Genomic DNA, 18,438 nt, shown 5'->3' with positions numbered 1-18,438 from the left:
AAAGTATGTGTTTAGTTGGTCTGCCATTTCCTTGTTTCCCATTATAAATTCCCCTGATTCTGACTGTAAGGGACCTACGCTTGACTTCACCAATCTTTTTCTCTTCACATATCTATAAAAGCTTTTACAGTCAGTTTTTATGTTCCCTGATAGCTTACTCTCATATTCTATTTTCCCTTTCTTAATTAATCCCTTTGTCCTCCTTTGTTGACTCCTAAACTGCTCCCAATCCTCAGGATTATTGCTTTTTCTAGCCAATTTATATGTCCTCTCCTTGGATCTTATGCTATGCCTAATTTCCCTTGTTAGCCACGGTTGAGTCACCATTTTTGTTTTATTTTTATGCCAAACTAGGATGAACAAATTCTGTAGCTCATCCATTTGGTCTTTGAATGTTTGCCATTGCCTATCCACCGTCAACCCTTTGAGTGCCATTCCCCAATCAATCCTACCCAACTCGCTCCTCAGACCATCGTAGTTTCCTTTATTTAAATTGAGGACCCTTGTCCCTGAGTCAACTATTTCATTCTCCATCTTAATGAAGAATTCGATCATATTATGATCGCTCCGACCCAAGGGGCCTCGTACAACAAGATTGCTAATTAATCCTTTCTCATTACATAATACCCAGTCTAAGATGGCCTGATTTCTGGTTGGTTCCTCGACATATTGGTCCAGGAAACCATCCCGTAAACACTCCAGGAATTCCTCCTCCACAGTATTGTTACTAATTTGGTTGGCCCAATCTATATGTAGATTAAAGTCACCCATGATGACTGCTGTGCCCTTATTGCACGCTTCTTTAATTTCCCTTTTAATGCCATCCCCAACCTCCGCCTTACTGTTTGGAGGTCTATATACCACTCCCACTAATGTTTTTTTCCCCTTAGTATTTCTCAATTCTACCCATACAGATTCCACATCATCAGAGCTAATATCCTTCATTGCAATTGTATTAATCCCTTCTTTAACCAGTAATGCTACCCCACCTCCCTTTCCTTTTTGCCTATCTTTCCTGAATATCGAATACACCTGGATGTTGAGTTCCCAGTCTTGGCCACCCTTGAGCCATGTTTCCGTAATCCCAACCAAATCATATTCGTTTACCTCTATTTGCGCAGACAATTCATCCACCTTATTCCAAATGCTCCTCGCATTAAGACACAAAGCCTTCAGGATTGTTTTTTTTAACGCCCTTAGACCTATTAGAATTATTATTTAATGTGGCCACGTTTGATTTAAACCGTTGATTTCTCTGACTGCCACTTTTGTTTTTCTCCTTCCTATCTTTTGCTTTTATCCCTGTTTTCCTTTCCTCTGTCTCCCTGCTCAGGTTCCCAACCCCCTGCCATTTTAGTTTAAACCCCCCCAAACAGTGCTAGCAAACCTCCCCCGCAAGGATATTTGTCCCGCTCTGGTTCAGGTGCAACCCGTCCGACTTGTACAAGTCCCACCTTCCCCAGAAGCAGGCCCAGTGATCCAGGAAACTAAAGCCCTCCCTCCTGCACCCCACGCATTCATCTGTTCTATCCTCCTAGTCCTATACTCACTAGCACGTGGCACCGGGAGTAATCCAGAGATTACAACCTTTGAGGTCCTTCTCTTTAATCTGCTACCTAGCTCCCTAAATTCTTGCTGCAGGACCTCATCCCTCTTCCTACCTATGTTGTTGGTCCCAATGTGAACCACGACCTCTGCCTGTTCACCCTCCCCCTTCAGAATGCCCTGCAGCCATTCAGTGACATCCTTGACCCTGGCACCAGGGAGGCAACAAACCATCCTGGAGTCACGTCTACGGCCACAGAAATGCCTATCTGTTCCCCTTACAATAGAATCCCCTACCACTATTGCTCTCCCACTCTTTTTCCTCCCATCCTGAGCAGCAGAAGCACCCCTGGTGCCAGGAATTTGGCTGCTGCCGCCCTCCCCTGGTGAGACATCCCCCTTAACAGTATCCAAACTGGTATACCTGTTTGAAAGGGGGATGGCCACAGGGGTCCCCTGCACTACCTGCCTGCTTCTATTGCTCCACCTGGTGGTCACCCATTTCCCTTCTGCTTGTGCAGCCCTACTCTGCGGTGTGACCAACTCATCAAATGTGTAATCCACGACCCTCTCAGCATCGTGAATGCTCCACAACCCATCCATCTGCAGCTCCAGCACCTCCATATGGCCCGTTAGTAGCTGCAGCTGGATGCATTTCTGGCACACGTGGTTATCAGGGACACTGGCAGCGTCCCTGAATTCCCACATAGAGCAAGAGGAGCATAACACGGGGCTGGGCTCTCCTGGCATGACTTACCTCTTTAATTAATTTAAATTAATTCAATACCACCAGTTAAAGATATACTCTAGGGCGCTTATTTACCAACTGTCCCCACTACACCACAGAGACCCAAGAAAATATAAACCGCAGAATTTAAGCTTGTAATGTAAAGGAGAAAGAAAGAAATACTCACCTGTTGAGATACCGCAGCAAACGTGGGAGTCGAGACCAGAGTTGATGGAACACAACTGCTTTAATTTACATCATGGCAAAAAGAGAACTTGAAAAGGCCGCGCAACCACTTAAATACTCCCCAGACAGGAAGTGCTCCCGGCAGCCTGTCCCTGCGGGAAACAAGTTGCCGGAGGAAAGGGCCCCCGGCTGGGGGCGGCTGCTGCCGGCAGTGCACCTGCGTAAACTGTCCGTGCCGCCGTGAGCGGATTATGTCCAATGGTGGCGTGTCGCCACAGAGCTCCCCCCAGAATCCACTTAGGAGGAGTGGACGAGTCGTGACGGTGGTCTAATGGTTCTGCCGGAGCGGCTCTGAGTGGCCGCCGGTCTAGTTGGTGGGGCCGGGCGGTTCGCTGCCAGCTGTGCTGGCTTGCTGGCGGGACGGCCTCTAGTTGGAGGTTGGGCCATGGGGACCTGTTTCCCTGGTTCTGTGTGTGCTGGTTTGAGTCGGTCGATGGAGACTGTTTCGACCCTGTCGCCGAGTCACAGCTTGAAGACCTTGTCCCCGGTTTGTAGTACCTCGTACGGTCCGTCGTACGGGGGTCGCAGGGGTCCGCGTGCGCGTCGTGTCGCACGAAGATGAAGCGTGCCTGCTGTAAGTTTGGCGGGACGTGAGGGGCGAGTTCACCGTGTCGGTTGACCGGAAGTGGGGCGAACTGTTGAGCAGAAGAGGAAGAGTTGAGCCGCTGCTGTTCGGCCGACCAAGGCGTGGTAGCCTTCGGGAGGAATTCGCCTGGTACGCGCAGCGGTTGTCCGTAGACTAACTCCGCTGCTGAGGACTGGAGGTCTTCCTTGACCATGGTGCGTAGGCCTAGTAGCACCCACGGTAGGCGGTCAGTCCAGGTACTGTCCTGCAGGCTGGCACGGAGTGAGGCCTTGAGTGACCTGTGGAAGCGTTCACACAGCCCGTTGGCCTGCGGGTGGTATGCCATGGTTCGGTGGAGCATCACCCCGAGGTTGCGTGCTGTGGCCGTCCAGAGTTCGGAGGTGAACTGGGCGCCTCTGTCGGAGGTTATGTCGGCCGGTACGCCGAACCTCGCGACCCAGGTGTTAACGAACGCCCTGGCGATGTCGGCTGTGTTGGTGGAGGTCAGCGGCACTGCCTCAGGCCAGCGTGTGTAGTGGTCGACCATCGTGAGGAGATAAGTTTGGCCTTGTGATGGCGGCAGAGGACCGACGATGTCGACGTGTACGTGGTCGAAGCGGCGGCTGGGTACCTCGAAGTCTCCCAGGGGTGCTTTTGTGTGCAGCTGTACCTTAGCCCATTGGCAGGCGAGGCAGGAGGTGGCCCAAGTCCGAACATCTTTGCTGAGGCCGCGCCAGACGAAGCGCTGGGAGAGGAGTTTGACGGATGCGCGGGAACCCGGATGGGAGAGCCCGTGGAGCGCAGCGAAGATGCAGCGGCGCCAGGTTGCAGGGACGACCGGCCTGGGTTGGCCGAGTGAGACATCGCAAGTGACTGCCGTGGCTTTGGGCCCGTGCGTGACCTTGGCTAGGCGTAGCCCTGGCAGGCTGGTAGCCGCCGAGAGGAGGTCTGGGTCTGTGAGCTGGGCCGCTGCTAGTTGGGCGTAGTCGACCGCTAGGTGATTCGCGCAGATGGCGGGACGGGAAAGGCAGTCGGCGACAACATTGTCTCTACCGGAGGCGTGCTGGATGTCCGTGGTAAACTCGGACACGGCCGCGAGCTGGCGTTGCTGCCTAGCGGACCAGGGTTCGGTGTTCTTGGCCATCGCGTATGTGAGCGGCTTGTGGTCCACGTACGCGGTAAAGGGGCGGCCCTCCAGGAGGAACCTGAAATGGCGGACCGACAGGTGGAGCGCGAGGAGCTCGTGGTCGAAAGTTGAGTATTTGACCTCCGGGGGGCGCAGTTGGCGGCTGTAGAAGGCAAGTGGCTGCCACGCGCCATTGACCCACTGCTCGAACACGGTTCCGACTGCATGGTCGGAGGCGTCGGTGGTGAGCGCGACCCGGGCATCGGCCCTCGGGTGCGCGAGCAGGGTGGCGTCGGCGAGCGCGTTTTTGGTGGCGTCGAAGGCGGCTGACGTGTCAGGGGTCCAGGCTACGGCCATCTTGCCGGATTTACCTCGGAGGGAGTCGTATCGGGGCTTCATGAGGGCTGCAGCTCTGGGGATGAACCTGTTGTAGAAGTTCACCATCCCGAGGAACTCCTGGAGGCCCTTGATGGTTTTGGGGCGGGGGAATTGCTGGACAGCCTGCACCTTGTTGGGCAGGGGGACGGCCCCAGCAGGGGTGATGTGGTGGCCGAGAAAATCGATCTTGGCTAGGCCGAATTGGCACTTCGCCGGGCTGAGGATGAGCCCGTGTTGGGCTAGGCGCCCGAACAGGATGCGAAGGTGTTCGAGGTGTTCCTGTTTGGAGGAGCTGGCCACGAGAATGTCGTCTCGATAGACGAATAGGAAGTTCAGGTCCCGGAGGACTGAGTCCATAAGGCGCTGGAAAGCCTGGGCTGCATTCTTGAGGCCGAAGGGCATCCTCAGGAACTTGAACAGGCCGAATGGGGTGATGACGGCCGTTTTGGGGATGTCCGCGGGGTGTATGGGGACTTGGTGGTAACCGCGCACCAGGTCGGCCTTGGAGAAAACTGTTCGTCCGGCCAGTCGGGCCGAGAAGTCCTGGATGTGCGGCACCGGGTATCGGTCGGGGGTGGTGGCATCGTTGAGGCAGCAGTAGACCCCGCAGGGGCGCCAGCCTCCGCCGGGCTTGGGGGCGATGTGGAGGGGCAAGGCCCAAGGGCTGCTGGAGCGGCGGATGATGCCGAGTTGCTCCATGGTGGTGAACTCGGCCGCGCGATTTCCAGCTTGGCCGGGTTGAGTCTGCGGGCGTGGGCAGAGACCGGGGGGCCGGTGGTGGGGATATAGTGCTCCACACCGTGTTTGGCGGCTTTGGCCAAAAAGGTTGGGTTAGTGAGGGCGGGAAACTCGGCTAGTAGTGCCGAGTAGTCGTCCGTGGCTCTGGCGAGGCAGTAGGTCGTCAGGCCGGCCGAACGGGCCGGGGTGAATGCGCCAGGGATGGGGGCCATAGTGTTGATGTCGACGAGGCGGTGCCTCGGAATGTCGACAAGGAGGCCGTGGGCGCGTAGGAAGTCGGCGCCGATGAGTGGGCAGAGGACCTTGGCTGTGAGGAACTCCCAGCGGTAGCGGCGGCCTGCAAGGTCGAGCGTGACCATGCGGGTGCTGTATGTGCGGATGTCAGAGCCATTGGCTGCAGCCAGCGTGATACCCCATGCGCCGCGTTGGATTTCAAGGGCGGAGGTGGGGGTGATGCTGTGCTGGGCTCCTGTGTCGCACAGGAATCGGCGGTTGGTGCTGTCGTCGGTGACGTACAGTAGGGGCCCCTTTTGCCCCGCGGCCATCGTGGGGGCCGGTGCGGGGGGGGTTTGAAAGTGCACGGTGGCGTGCAACGTTGGGCCCTAGTGCCAAAACGGGTGTGGTAGTAGCAGTGACCCGGAGTGGAAGGGCGGTCGGGCCTAGTGGGCCGGGGGGACCGCGTGGTCGTTGCCGTGAGGTCGGGCGCGACGTCGCGGGCGGTCTTCCCGGAGCGCAGCCGGTTGGCCTTTTTGGCTATCTCATTCAGGTCCGTGGAGCCAGACTCCACAATGAGCGGGCGGATGCTGGCGGGGAGCTGCCGAATGAAAAGCGTGCGAAAGAGGGCGCCGGGGTTTTTGTCGTCCGAGAGGGACAGCATGTGGGAAAGCAGGTCTGATGGTGAAGCGTCACCAAGGCCTGGGAGGTCGAGGAGTTGGCAGTTGCGCTGGTAAGAGGACGCCTGAAATTTTTTAAGAAGCGCGGCCTTCAGATGTTCGTACTTGCCTTCCTCTGGTGGATCCTGCAGCGCTGCCCAAACCTTGGGGACTGTGGCGCAGGTGAGAGAGGCGACGAGGTAGTCGTACTTCGTGGCGTCGACTGTAATGCTTCTCAGCCGGAATCTGGACTCGGCTTGAACGAACCAGGCCTCGGCCAGGTTCTCCCAAACGTCCGGTAGTTTAACCGTGACTGCGTTTGTATCCGCCATGCAAGCTTAGGATTCGTCCTGAGCGTCGGGGTCACCAGTGTTGAGATACCGTGGCAAACGTGGGAGTCGAGACCAGAGTTAATGGAACACAACTGCTTTAATTTACATCATAGCGAAAAGAGAACTTGAAAAGCCCGCGCAACCACTTAAATACTCCCCAGACAGGAAGTGCTCCCGGCAGCCTGTCCCTGCGGGAAACAAGTTGCCGGAGGAAAGGGCCCCCGGCTGGGGGCGGCTGCTGCCGGCAGTGCGCCTGCGTAAACTGTCGGTGCCGCCGTGAGCGGATTATGTCCAATGGTGGCGTGTCGCCACACACCAACCAATCACTTACCTGCTTCCTGGTGACGTCACACTTGGATTACTTTTACCTCTCTCCCCGGCTGTTGAATTGGTCGGGCCGCTCCTCACTCACTGCCGCCGATTTCCAACTGCCGCCGATGCTCAGTGTTCCCACGCAGGTCCGCTCTGGTCGGGCCGCTCCTCACTCACTGCTGCCGATTTCCAACTGCCGCCGATGCTCAGTGTTCCCACGCAGGTCCGCTCTGGTCGGGCCGCTCCTCACTCACTGCCACCAATTTCCAACTGCCGCCAATGCTCAGTGTTCCCACGCATGTCCGCTCCGCTTTAATAGATTGGCCCATTGGGAGCGGAGGTGGGGGGCTCAGAAGCAGTCGGGAATCCCAGGAGAACGGGTTTCCCACAGGCCCAGCCGAATTTAACGGCAGACCTGATTTGCATTGGAAACCTCTATTTCCCACCCGCAGCCAGCCAGACTGAGAGACTGGCTGGCTGCGGGTGTGTAGGTCTGTGGCACTAGTCCACAGAGAGGAGGCAGGGATCGTGTGTGGGCAGGGGGGTGCGGCGGGCTGGAGAAGCATGGGGAGGGCTGGAGGCGCAGGGAGTGGGGGGGTGGCGTTGGATACTCATTGGGGGCTGGAGTGGCAGATCGGAGAGCTGGAGGAGCAGTGGGGGAGGCAGGGGGGATCTAGAGCAGATTGAAGGGCCAGAGGAGTGGGGGAGTGGGGTAGGGAGCAGATCGGAGGGCTGGAGGAGCAGTGGGGGAGGCAGGGGGGGATCCAGAGCAGATTGAAGGGCCAGAGGAGTGGGGGCGGTGGCATAGAGAACAGATCGGAGGGCCGGAGGAGCAGGGGTGAGGGTTCCAGAGCCTCATTGGAGGGCCAGGACAAGCATGGTGTGTGAGGGGGTGGGGTCAGGAACATCATTTGAGAGCCAGGAGGAGCATGGGGCGGTGGGGGGAGCATCTGGAGCCTCATCGGAGGGCCAGGAGGAGCATGGCATGGCAAGGAGGAGCAGTGGATGGGAGGCAGATGGCATCATGGGCTGGACGAGCATGGGAGGGGGATGACTCATGGGGGGTGGGTAGCCCTCATGTGGGTGATCAGAGGCCTGGGAAGTGGATCAGAACTAGGGGGGTCAGAGGCCTGGGGGGAGGGATCGGAGGCCTCATGGAGGGTCTCCATTCGGCGGGGGTGGGGGGGGACCGGGGGTGGGGGTGGGGGGCGGGTCAGGCAGGGACGCTGGATCCAGGAGGAATTTGTAAAGGCACTTCCTTCATGTATCCAACAGCCCTCACCTTCCACAAGCTGGCAGGTTTCATGAGGCATGCAAAATCTGAGCAGCTACAGTTAAATTTAAAATGGTGGTTAAATCTGAGGCACGGCAGGATTCAGATTTTTCACACTTTAACTTCCCACACAACCCCAACCCAATGGCTTGGGTCTTCCCAATATTTAGTTGAAGGAAATTTCTGCTCATCCACTGTTGGATGTCAGACAAGTAGTCTGACAATTTTAGAGACAGTGGAGGGGTTGAGAGAAGTGATAGTGAGGTAGAGCTGGGTGTCGTCAGTGTACATGTGGAAACCTGTGACAGAGACTGTAGGTCCCGCATTGGACTCATCAGTCACCTGAGGACTCATTTTTAATGCGGAAGCAAGTCATCCTCGGTTCCGAGGGACTGCCTAAGAGAGAGAAGAGGAAGCTAACACTGTGTTTTCAGATGATGTTGCCGAGGGGCAGCATGTAGATGAGAAATAGGAAGGGCCCAAGGATAGATCCACATTCTAACCATTCTCTGGATAAAGAGGTTTCTCCTGAATTTCCTGTTAGATTTATTAGTGACTACCTTAAAGTTATGGCCCCTAGTTCTGGTCTCCCTGCATGTGGAAACATCTTCTCTACATGTACCCTATCAAACCCCTTCATAATCTTACTAAGGCCTCTATCAGGTCACTTCAGTGAGGATGCCGGGAGGAGGGTGGGCATGTAGGATGGGGTATTTGGAGCATAGGAGGAGTAAGAGAGCTCAGAGGAACGCTGACCATTATAGTATCAATAAGATATAGAAAGGGTTGGAGAAGAGAGAGAGAGGTTGGAGGTTGGGAGTGAGAGAAAGATCCCCAAACAGACAATAAGGGCTGGATTTTGCCAGGTCCCAACCACGGGTACCCCGCTCAGAAGTTAGCCTGATTGACAGGCTGGCTTCCAATCGTGCGGGGAACTCGGAGAAGGAGGCTGCAGCAACAGGTAGATGCTGGGCCCAGGATGGTGGTGGAGTGGGGGGGGGTCCGATCCCCCGGAGGGATGTCCGATCGGAGTCGCGATTCCCGAGGGAGTCCGATCCCTGACCCCTGGGCCGAATCACGATCCTGGGGGTTGGAGGGAGGGTAGTGTTCAAGGCCCGGTGGGGGACTGATTCTGGGGGGGGGGGGGATCCAAACCTCGATCCCGGGCAGGGCCAGGTTGATGGTGGGGGAGCTTGGGGGGCCAGAAGGAAGCACTCCTGCTCCTCCCGACACACAAGCATTGCTCCCTGAGGCTGAGGCCGCCTCGTTGCAACCACCGGGAATCCCAAGCCCCGGAATCCCTGGCTGCCTGCAGTAAAACTGGCAAAACAGGCTAAATTAGAGGCTTCAGGCCTCATTATCATATGTAAATTGCCAACCTGCCTCTTGGCAGCAGGTAGGCAGCCCGCCCCCCAGCCCGCCTGAGTGAAAGGTGAAAGTAGGCGGGTTGGGGTCAGGGTTCACATTTTTTCAACTTTCACTTCCCGTCATAAAAAGAAAGACTTGCATTTATATAGCGCCTTTCACATCCCAAAGGGCTTTACAGCCAATGAAGTGCTTTTTAAGTGTAGTCACTGTTGTAATGTGGGTATGCCTCCAACCCACCCGTTCTTACCTCAGAAAATTCTGTCCTAAGCCTTTTCTTGTCCAGAAGGGTGAGAGAGGGGCCTCCCCAGACATGGGAGCAAGATTGCAGTCGTGTGTCAGCTATGGCTCAGTGGGTAGCACTCTCTAGGTGGGAGGGGCTAGGAGTGAGCCAGGTGTTACTGGTTGCCTGATTGCAGCTGGGAGTTGGTGGTGGGTTTTGGGGTTTTGTTTTCAGGTTTTAGGGCCTTTTTGGCCCACAAAAAACAGCCAGATGGCTGCTGAGGGGTCCGGAGTGCCGGGCCCCTCAGAGGACAGTGTTCCCGAGAGGAATTTAATTAGGGAAGAAACTGTGGTGGGAAAGGAAAAAAAAAGGCCCAAAGATTTGGGCCGAGACCCCAGGAGGTTTGGTAAAGAAAACACGGTGGTGGTGCAGTGTGAGGTTATTATCCTTGGGATATTATCCAGGCGGTTCATGAGGACTGTGGTGAGGGAAGCTGCTTTGCCTGCCGACCAAAGCCAAATGTGGGATTCGAGGTGACGGTCAGTGGCCGTGAGGAGGTGGAAAGACTGTTACTCGGTCTGAAAGTTGGTGAGAAATTCTTGGAGGTGACTCTGTTATATTCAGAGGAGCTGGTGGTTTCATTTTTTAAATTGCCAGTTTACATTGAGGACGAAGTGCTAAGCAAAAAGTTGGAGTCGTGGGACATTAAAACCTGTTCTGCAATAAAAAGGAGGTGGTATCCGGGAACACGGGTAGCAGACGGAACCCGATATGTAAAGGTGTGGTTCCCAGAGGGGGTGAGGTCATTGCCGTACAGTATGAAGTTCGAGACACTGGAAGGAGTGCAGTACTTTTGTGTGCAGCATGATAACCAAGTAAAGGTGTGCTATTATTGTCTTGGACATGACCATCTCGTAAGAAACTGTCCAGACCTGTATTGTTACAATTGCGGCAATTCGGGACACATCGCTCGGAGCTGCAAGGCGGAGAGCTGTGGGGTGTGTCACAAAGGCCCCACCCGCTGTGAGTGTTTGGCAGAAGGGAGCGATATGAGTGATGAGGAGATGGGAGAAGGAGCAGGAGATGAGAGTGGAACGGCCGGAGGAGCGGTGCAGTCGGAGGACATAGCTGGTAAAATGAAGGAGAAAGGAGCACAGGAAGAGGCAGAGGATGGCAGAGTGGAGAACGGGATAGAGATGGCGGAAAACACGCCGAGTGTTGTGGAGGGGAACAAAGACAACAGCGGGCAGCAAGGGTCGAGTGCAGACTCGAGCCTTAGTGCGGTTCGGCTCCCCCTGGGGAGTCTGGTGTTTGCGGGGGGAGAGGAGGCGGGAGCGGGGTGTGTGGTGGATGTGGGTGCTCCGGGGAGAGGCGGGAAGTTGGATATCTTGGTGAGTGGGAGGGGGCAGGATGGGGAGAGGGTGCAAGAGGCAGGAGTCTTAAAGGGACAGCAGGATGGGATCGGCGAAATAGAGACGTCAGAAGGGAACAATTTAGGTGCGCCATTGTCCCATGGAGAGAGGGAACAGGGTGCAAGGGTCAGAGGTGGAGATGTGGTCGAAGGGAGTGGCACAGTGGGAGAAACTGCAATAGCAGGAAGACTCTCTATGGGAGATGAAGTATCTGACGGGGAGCAGGCACAGGGGGTTGCAGAAGAGCTTGAGTGTGAGGAATTGGAGGGGGACAGAGACATGGAAGTCGGGGATGGGGTGGCATCATGTGGAAAGGGAAAGGTTAGTGAGGAGCAGAAGGAGGGAGGAAGGGCAGCTCCTGGGCCCAAACATAATGCAAGGAAGAGGCTGAATCAGCAGGGAAAGTTTAAACAGGAGGTGAAAAAGAGTCGGAGGCAGCAGGAAAAAGCAACAGCTGCCCGAAAAGTTGGGAAGGAGCATGTGAGGAGGGAAGGGCCAGAGATTAAATGATGGGGAGATTATCAGGCATACTTCCCTTCTTTGGAGCCATGATTACATTGGTCTCGATTAATGTGAACGGACTGAGGGGTGAGAGGAAATTGCAACAGCTGTTGGAGGGTTTTAAAGGTACGGACTTGTTGTGTCTGCAAGAAACCTTTTGGGATGAGGATATCCTAGAAAGAGTTCAGAAGGTTTGGAAGGGAGAGGTGTTTGCAAGTTGTGCAAACAATAACCGTAGAGGGGTGGCTGTTTTTGTGAGTCCGTCCATAGAAGAGAACGTTGCCTTGGTGGACAAGGGCAGTGAGGGGAGATTTTTCGGCTAAGGGTAAAAATGGAGGTATTTAATTGCGATCTCTTTAATATCTATGCACCGAACGACCATTGCAAGCGTCGCGAGTTTTTTCGGGGATTATTCACTGAAGCGGCAGAGGTGGCAAATCCTTGTATAGTGGGGGATTTCAATGTATTTTTATCTCGGATGGATATTTCAGCCCAGATGACCTTTAAGGATGATAACTCCAGAGGGATGATTGTAAAAATGATGGCAACTTTAAATTTGAGAGACTTATGGAGGGACCGGAACCCCATAAAAAGGGAGTTCTCCGAATCAGGTTGGGTGGGTGATGTTTTAAAACAGAGCCGAATAGATTTTGTGTTAATGCGGGAAGGGTTAAGTTCTGAGGTGATAGAGATTTATTATAAAAAAGTATTTTTTAGTGACCACTCGGCTTTGGTTCTGAGAATTAGGAACAGCAGAGTTAAGATTGGTTTAGGGGTGTGGATTTTAAACAATCAATACCTGAAAGAAATGGCTTATAAAGAAGGGATTATAAATATAATAAAGAATGCACGGAAGGAACCTTTGTTCTTGAAAGAAAGAAGAGTTTGGTGGGACAATTTCAAATATGAGGTAAAAGTTTTTTCGGTACGTTATGGGAAAAAGAGGGCGGCAGCTAACCGGCGTCGAGAAGAGAATATAAACAAAAGGTTTACGGATGTCTGTAAAGCAGTTGACGGAGGGGATAAGGGAGTGGAGACTAAGTTCTGGGTGCTAAAGGAAGAGTGGGAATTATTGCAAGCTGAAAAATGCAAGGGGGCCATTCTCCGTGCAAAGGCTAGAGATACATTGGCGGGCGAAAGATGCACTAGATATTTTCTAGAGCAAGAGAAGCTGCGACAGAGATTATCGTTAATTGAAGAGTTAAAGGTCGGGGAGAAGATTATTCATGAAAGTGGGGAGATTTTAGAGGCGGCTAGCAGCTTTTATCAAGAGTTATATACAAAAGAAGACATTTCCAATTTGCCGATGGAGAAGGTTACTGCTTTTATTGAAGAAGGTTTAAAGGAGGATGAGAGAAGCATGTGTGACAAAGAAGTAGGATTAGCGGAAATAAAAGCAGCAGTAAGTGGAATGAAGGGGGGAAAAAACCCAGGGTCCGATGGACTAAGTGCAGAATTTTATAAAGAATTTTTCAAGATTTTAAGTCCATTGCTCTTAGGAGTTTTTAAGGAAATTAAAATTGAGGGAAGCCTGGCCCCATCTATGAGGAGAGGTATTATAAGCTTAGCTTATATAAAAATAAAGGGGATAGACTGGATCTGAAGAATTGGAGGCCTATCACATTATTAAATGTGGATTATAAGATCTTGGCGAGCGTTATGGCAAATCGTTTGAAGGAGGTGTTACCGCAGATAGTTTGGCCCTCTCAGTCCTATGGAGTCATAGGCCGGGACATCGCAGACTGTGGTCTCAATCCGAGATGCGATAGAGCTCATGGAAGAGAGTGGGAGGGAGGCTTATGTATTAAAGATAGACCAAGAGAAAGCCTTTGATAGGGTCTCTCATGAGTTTTTATTGAAGGTTTTGGAAGCATTTGGTTTCAGGGAAAATTTCATTCAGTGGATAAGGATTTTTTATTCAAACATATTTAGCTGTGTTAAATATAATGGTTTTTTATCCAAGTATTTTCCGGTACAGAGACCAGTGAGACAGGGTTGTCCCCTGTCTCCATTGTTGTACACATTGGTTGCAGAACCATTAGGTTACATGATGCGAAAGAAACAAGGTGTAGTGGGGATTGTGGTCCCCAGTTCTGGGCTGGTGTCGGTGATACACCAATATGCAGATGACACAACCTTAACATTGAGAAATAGGGAGTCAGTGAGGAAAGCGATGGAGGTAGTGGAGGAATATTGTAGAGCTTCAGGAGCCAGAGTGAATTATAGTAAGTCCCAATGCCTGGTTGCTGGGAGGGGTAGGGAGGAAGGGTTGGGGGAATGCCCCTTTAAGGTGGTGGAGGTTTTGGAAGTTCTGGGGGTGCATATGGGGTGCAAGAAAGACAGGGATGAAGTGGATCGATTAAATTGGGAACCAAAGGTTATGAAAATTAAAAAGATTTTGGGAAGATGGGAAAGAAGGTGGTTGAAAGTACAAGGAAGAGCGACAGTGGTGTCTGCTCTCCTGCTATCTAAACTATGGTACTTATTGACGGTGGAGGATATTCCCGAGTGGGCGGAAAAGTCCATTCGAGAGGCTTGTGTGAGGTTTTTATGGGAAGGGAAACCAGCCTTGGTGGCTTACAATACCATCATTGGACGGAGAAATCAGGGAGGGCTCAATTTCCCAGATATTGATTTGCATAAAAAATCCTTTAGAATCAAATGGGTGAAGAGATTTCTTCAGAAGTCAAATACGAATTTTTGGAAGAGTTGTTTTGAGCATTTTTAAAAACGAAGTGGGATAGGAGGGCAGGGTATATTGTATATGGAATACAATAATATGTTTTTGAAATTGATTAAACTTCTCCTGAGGTTTTATAAGGGGGTTGTAGAGACTTGGGCCCAATTTTAAAAAGTGTGCAGTTTATGCCCAAGGGGGCTGAGGAATTTCTAGAACAGCCCTTATTTTTGAACAGGTGGGTCAACATCGAAGGAGAGGTTTTATTTAATGAAGCTTTTATAAAAGCTGGGATTATATCTGTGAAAGATGTATTATACGAGGTAATTCCAGGTTGGTTGCCGGAAGCGATAGTGAGGGACATGGTGTGGGAGGAGGACCAGGAGGTAGAAGGAAAAGCAATAGGTATCATGTATGAGAAGATTGTGAGGGCAAAGCCACAGGATTGGATGGGAGAAATAAATGCGAAAATCTCCAAAGGAAGTAAAATGCGTCCTGCTTTTCCAAGCTTTGTACTGGAGAAAGGGGGAGAGTTGGTCCAATTTGACAACTGTAATACCCGAGATTTCTATGAGGTATTTAGAGAATGGAGATTCAAGACACCTGCTGGTCAAGAGTTTTGGCAGAGTATATACCCACAGTTGGACTTCAACAGGATTTGGAAGGGAGTGTGGGCGAGTTTTAAATGTCCTCAATGGATTGAACTGGATTTCAAATTGGCTCATAACTGGATTTTTACCATGACGGACTTGTGCAAGATTGGACGAGTGGAGGCGGCAACTTGCCCAGTGCATGGGACACGGGATGAGACTCTGTCCCATTTACTGGTGTTATGTCTGCAGTTAAATGATTTTAAGTACTATGTTCGACAGTTGTGTGGAGTTTTTTGCTGGGTGGGGACCGAAGAACGAGAATGGGAATCCCATGGGACTCAATTTTGAGATGGGGATTGCAGGAGAGTCTGCCCAAGTCTAGCGAAGGGGCAATTAATTTAATGTTCAGTTTGGCTAGATTCGTAATTGTGCAAAGAAGGAATGCACTGTTTTTTAAGGGGAGGAGAATCAATCTAAAAGAGTATTTTAAATATAAGTTGAATGATCATTATAAGGCTCTATGGTTGTTTTATACAGAAAGGAATTTAAGGATAGTATTTTACAACCAATTTTTAAAGTACAATCGGTTAATATATGTTACAGGTGACAAATTAAACTTCAAGTTTTGATGTTAAAATGTGGTGGCGGAGTGGCTGTGCAGAGCAGTGGAATTGATTTGTATCATACAATGTAATGATCACGATGTTGTAAATGTTCTTAATGTTCAATAAAGTATAATATAAAAAAAGTGGGTGTTACATCGTTATATTATTACATCGTTAAATGGAACTACTTGTTACATCGTTATATGGAACTACTTTGGTTAGTGTATTTATATTGCTATGTGGCACACTGTAAAAGGCAGTGAGCAGTGCAAGGTCGGACATCTTGTATCACTCCGCACCATGCGGCAGCAACAGCATAAAAGCAAGAATACAACTGAGTAAATGTCGTAAACTAAAATGAGTTAAAAGTGTCTGTATTACATAGTAATAAGAACACAAGGAGACACAACATGGTGGCAGCGGTATAAGTGAGTACAACTTGTGCCATACGAACTACGAATAAGACGAAAAGTGAATATATGAGCTGATCGTGAGTGCCGGTGTCTGCGGTGATTGAGCGTGAATCGTATGGGCAACTAAGATGGTGGCTGCTGTGGCACTGACTGCGCAAATGCAACCACTCATGAACTGGGAAGCCGACGATATAGTAGAGGCATTTCGCAAGTTCAAACAGAAATGTGACCTTACATTCAAAAGCTTCCTGAAGGGTACTGCCAACGAGGAAAAGGTTAGTTACATTCTGTTGTGGACAGGAGAAAAAGGTCTAGATTTGTATAATAGCTGGAGTTTGACTGAAGAGGAAAAGGAAAACCCTGCAACAATCTTTGAGAAAATCAGCAACCATCTAGAGCCTAAATCCAATCACCATATACACAGATACAAATTCCAGAGTCTAAGACAGGAACCCGGTGAAACAGCTGACAATTTCCTGACAAGGCTGAGAAATGAAGCCAGCAAATGTGCATTTAAGGAAATGGAGGAAAGGCTTGTGGACCAGCTGATATGGGGGTCAGTGCATGCAGAGGTGCAAAAAGCCCTGATAGGGAAGGAAAAGCTTGAAATAACAGAGGCTATAGATACTGCGAGAGCTCATGAAGCCATGAAGCAGCAAATGAGAACGCTGATTTCTCAAACGACTGACATGCGGACGGCTTCTGAGGCGGACAACAGAGTGGATACAGTGAGAGAAAAGTACAACACACAAAGACATGCACATGACAATGGGAGAAACATGTGCAGAAACTGTGGAAGACCGCACAATTATACAGACAGGAGAAAATGTCCAGCACATGGAACAAGCTGCAATGCATGTGGCAAACTAAACCACTGGGAAAAGAGGTGTGGAACGAAAAAAGACGGAACATACATCAAAAACAAAGGCGGACAGCAGAACCAGAGAAAGAAACACAATATCCATGCCATGGATAAACAGGATGACGATGATTATGGTCATGACAATACACTAAACATCGAAACCATAAAGGTACAGCTTCACGAGATGTCCAGAGCGGAAAACACTCAGAAGAGAGAATTGCACACCATCATCCAAATCGAAAAGAGGGTCAAAGGTCAGCCCACAACCATCAACTTAATGTTGAAGCTAGACACAGGGGCTCAGAGCAACATTCTCCCATTGAGACTATACCAGCAGATCTTTCCCGAAAACTTGAGAGAAGATGGCTACCCGAAAAATGGTTGTTTAAAGGCAAGTAATGTCACGCTGACAGCATACGGGGGGAGTGAGATTAAACAACTCGGAATAACCTTTGTCAAAGGGACACATAAAAGAAAGAACATCAACTGCATGTTCTATGTCACCGACACTGAGGGGCCAGTGATCCTGGGATTAAACAGCTGCGAGAAGTTGAGATTGATCTCAGTGAATCACGAGCTGACGGAAACGTCACTGAGGATAGACAGCAACACCCCGCTGGAGAATCGCCCACAAATCAAGAGTAAAAAAGATTTGATAGACATGTATCCGGAATGTTTCGATGATACAGTGGGATGTTTCAGAGATTTCCAATACCACATCACCATCGATCCAGAGGTAAAGCCCCTTATCCATGCTCCATGAAAAGTGCCCATCGAGCTGAAGACAAAGCTTGAAAGAGAGCTAAAGGAGATGGAAGAAAAGGGAGTGATCGTAAAGGTCACTGAACCCACAGACTGGGTAAGCTCAATTGTGGTACGAGAAAAGCTAAACGGGCGTCTCAGAATATGTTTGGACCCCGAAGATCTAAACCAGGCGATAAAGAGGGACCACTATCCCACCCCAACGCTAGAGGAGATTACGCCATCACTGGCAGGAGCCAAGGTTTTCTCAAAACTAGATGCCAGAAATGGATATTGGAACGTGAAGTTGGATGAGGAATCAACAACACTGACAACATTTAACACACCATTTGGGCGTTACAAATTCCTGCGGCTACCATTCGGGTTAAAGGTCAGTCAAGATATCTTTCAACAGAAAGTAGACGAGACATACAGAGGCTGTGGAGGAGCTATAGGAATAGCTGATGATATTCAGATCTATGGAGCAGATGAAAGGGACCATGATATGCACCTACATGAGGCCATGGAGCGTACCAGGAAGGCTGGCATCAAGTTAAATGCCGATAAGTGCATAGTTAAAGTCAAGGAATGTCAATTCTTCGGTATGATTTATACACCAGAGGGAGTCAAGCCAAGTCCTGAGAAGATTGCGGCGATTGCTGAAATGAAACCACCCAAAGATAAGAAAGAGCTGAGGAGTTACCTCGGCTTGGTCCAATACATGAGTTCTTTCATCCCAAACATGTCGGAACATACAACAAATCTCAGAGAGCTAATGAAAGAAGACGCCGAATACCAGTGGTCTGAATCACATGAAAGGAATTTCAAACAACTTAAAGAGCTGTTGTGCAAAGAAACAAGCCTGTCATATTATGACAGAAGAAAACCAGTCACTCTACTAGTAGATGCTTCGACTAGAGGACTAGGGGCAG

Source organism: Somniosus microcephalus, chromosome 1, assembly GCF_052327205.1.
Source record: "Somniosus microcephalus isolate GS21.2 chromosome 1, FLI_Smic_1.0, whole genome shotgun sequence".
Classification (NCBI taxonomy): domain Eukaryota; kingdom Metazoa; phylum Chordata; class Chondrichthyes; order Squaliformes; family Somniosidae; genus Somniosus; species Somniosus microcephalus.
This window is presented reverse-complemented; position numbering follows the sequence as displayed.